The 2,879-nt window shown below is 38.8% G+C and overlaps 4 non-coding genes across 4 annotated transcripts; 1 reads left to right on the forward strand and 3 right to left on the reverse strand.

The window, feature by feature from the left end:
- Nucleotides 1-76: 76 nt before the first annotated feature.
- Nucleotides 77-149, reverse strand: Trnar-acg (transfer RNA arginine (anticodon ACG)). Its single transcript has one exon. It is a non-coding gene; the product is annotated as a tRNA-Arg (tRNA).
- Nucleotides 150-1,226: 1,077 nt separating this feature from the next.
- On the reverse strand, nt 1,227-1,298 carry Trnae-uuc (transfer RNA glutamic acid (anticodon UUC)). Its single transcript has one exon. It is a non-coding gene; the product is annotated as a tRNA-Glu (tRNA).
- A 362-nt stretch (nt 1,299-1,660) lies between these two features.
- Trnaa-ugc (transfer RNA alanine (anticodon UGC)) lies at nt 1,661-1,732 on the reverse strand. The gene has a single exon. It is a non-coding gene; the product is annotated as a tRNA-Ala (tRNA).
- An 833-nt stretch (nt 1,733-2,565) lies between these two features.
- Trnaa-ugc (transfer RNA alanine (anticodon UGC)) lies at nt 2,566-2,637 on the forward strand. Its single transcript has one exon. It is a non-coding gene; the product is annotated as a tRNA-Ala (tRNA).
- Nucleotides 2,638-2,879: the final 242 nt, after the last annotated feature.

Here is a 2,879-nt window from a genome sequence, read left to right on the forward strand (position 1 = left end):
AAATATGTCCCTTGTAGTTCTATCAGCAAGAATATCTAAAACGCGGTTAGAGCAAAAGAGTGTCATCACTTAAGCGCGATCCTGCCAGGAGTCGAACCTGGAATCTTCTGATCCGTAGTCAGACGCGTTATCCATTGCGCCACAGGACCGTGTTGCGATGTGAGTTTCTGTGATCAAATATAAATATTGCAGACTGGAAAGGAAACCTACGCTCAAAATTACTCAGGCAATGGCTATGGTGTTAGTGTATGTGTGTTCGTTGGACATAGAAAATCCATGCAGTAATTAAAATTATCGCCTTCTGTTCCGGTTCGTAAGTCCTCCACCCTCTTCGAGACCTGTAAGTATGCCATGTCCCTTCTTCCTTTTCTCGAAACCTCCGTACGTTTCAACTACAGAGCTTCCAACCGATTACGTGACCCTCTTTGGGACGTACGAACAATACGTATAATTATCTCCCTCTTAATGCGAAACAATCACCATAAGCGGTTGGAAATTTGGATTGTGGGCTTGTTTATCTAGTTTCATAATAAACCAACTAAATGTTAAGATGTTTGTAAATTCAATATAAACATTCTGCTTTATTGTATTTTGCATCAGACCATTTCCCCAATTTCCTTCGGGCCGAAAAATAGCCGGTGTTCCGGGTCGTACGCTCTGCGTTGGCGGCACTTGGCCGTGACGATTTATATTCATAGGTAATAGGCGCGTGCCATACACTATCCTGAGTATTTCCGTTATGTGTCGAGGAGTCTTTTAGTGATTGTTGGGCACATGCGCGTAACGTTATTCCGTACCGAATATACGTGTCCATAAAGCCCTTGATGTCCTTAAAATGACTGCAGACACAAGGTTAGATCAAAGGAATGTCTAATATTGACCAGACTATAGCAGGTTCACGTTAAATCGTGTTCAATCAACAGTCGCCAATAATGCAATTAGTTTTTTGATATCGGACGAGATAAAGACAGACAAGCATTAATTTCATTGGTCACCACTTTAATAAGTTTCAGGAACAACAGTCGGTTCAGAAATAATAAGCACATTCGCTGTGTTATTGATTTAATTAACTTACAATGGAAAAAACGGGTCTTCTACGTTTTGCCATAGCCTTTCAGCGGCGAAGGTTATCGAGCCAACAGAAGTTTAGTATTGTTTAGTGTTATGTGGAGGTTATTAGAAAGTAGTTTTTCTCACCCATTTGGTATGGACAAGGCAAAAAAGAATTCCCATACCGGGAATCGAACCCGGGCCTTCTGGGTGAAAGCCAGATATCCTAGCCACTAGACCATATGGGAGATAATGTAAACTGAATTTTCAGTCTCATCTAAACTACAGAGTGTTCCATCACGATCGAGCTTTTCAAATATTGAATAACTCCGCTATTGTTAGTCGATTTTAACAAATGAACTCTCCATTAGTGTCCATTAGAACGCGGCCTTTTTGAGCATTTTCATTGTATTTGACAGCATTTCACTAATAGGCAACTTAATAGCAGCAATTTCTGCTGCGATGTTAGAGAGCTCATTTTCCATCGTCGTCAAAATGTTAAAGTCAGTTTATGTTTTCATGAACATAATTGTTACTTTACGGCAAAATGTTGTTTAATAAAAAGGGCAGGGTGCATGGATGTGTAAGTCGAAATTGATCAAAAAAGAAATGGAGATGCCGGGGATCGAACCCGGGGCCTTTCACATGCAAAGCGAACGCTCTACCACTGAGCTACATCCCCTCTTGGGCAAGTTGAAAACAATACTCAATTTAAATCGGGAAAAGATGTGTAGTTGAGTACATTTTTTTTTTTGTAAATAAAATTTGTTCTTGCTGAGTTCTTATTTTAACAAATAAACGACAACTCGCAAAAAGTTGATTTTTGGATGAAAAGGGAATTTAGGTAACTGTACAACAAAGACCGCTCGGCGGTTGTATTCGGATAAATGTTAATAAAAAAATCAAATTAAATTCTCATCTAAACCTCATTATGACCTTGATAGATTAGGTCATCAGAACTTAAAAGTTGTACAATAAACTCTATGCTTGTTTGTAAAAATAAGGAAAAGTTGTTACATCCATCTTGACACTAAAAAGTGTTGAAACAAACAAACAAAGATCTTTCTCTTCGCAATTTGAAGAGGCTTGAAGGTGTTCAATTCCAGGAATCAATTCCTCATTACGTTATCCTCCTAAAAACACCAATGCTTCGATGGTACCAATACGAGTACGAACTAAACATTAAGCAAATGGGTGCGTAGATATTCGCGGTTAGTAAATTCATTATATTGTGTTGATTAGCTGTGGGTTATAAACGCATAGAATCCCGTGTTGGTCGTAATGATAAAAGATAAATGATAATGATAAACACGTACTACATTGTGTTTTTAAAAGCCAAAAATTTTTCAATATTTTATTTAAGATGTACAAAAACTATAAATTTTACCAAGCTTACATTTTAAGATGGGGATTCTTCTACCTAGCTTTTTATCTTTGTTACGTTAACACGTTAAGAATGTAGATATTAGCAGTGGAAAGACGACCGACATGATGATTGAAGAAGTTCGTGAAGGGGGGGATATAGCTCAGTGGTAGAGCGTTCGCTTTGCATGTGAAAGGCCCCGGGTTCGATCCCCGGTATCTCCAGAAGTCATTGGCCTAATTTTTATTTCTTCTACAAAGTACCAAAACGTTTGTAAAGTTGAAATTTCTTGGCGTTTGGATGGGTTTGTAAAGTGCAGGATGGGTGGCGTTGGTTTGCTTCCCAGTTTTGTACAAACCATAGAGCGAATACTTATGCTAAAGTGTGTGTTCCGCATTCATACCATCTGGTTAGATGAGACGGCACGCAGCAAAAAGAATTTTGACAGCGGTGGGATTCGAACCCA

This window comes from Anopheles bellator, unplaced genomic scaffold, assembly GCF_943735745.2.
Source record: "Anopheles bellator unplaced genomic scaffold, idAnoBellAS_SP24_06.2 scaffold01316_ctg1, whole genome shotgun sequence".
Taxonomy (NCBI): Eukaryota; Metazoa; Arthropoda; class Insecta; order Diptera; family Culicidae; genus Anopheles; species Anopheles bellator.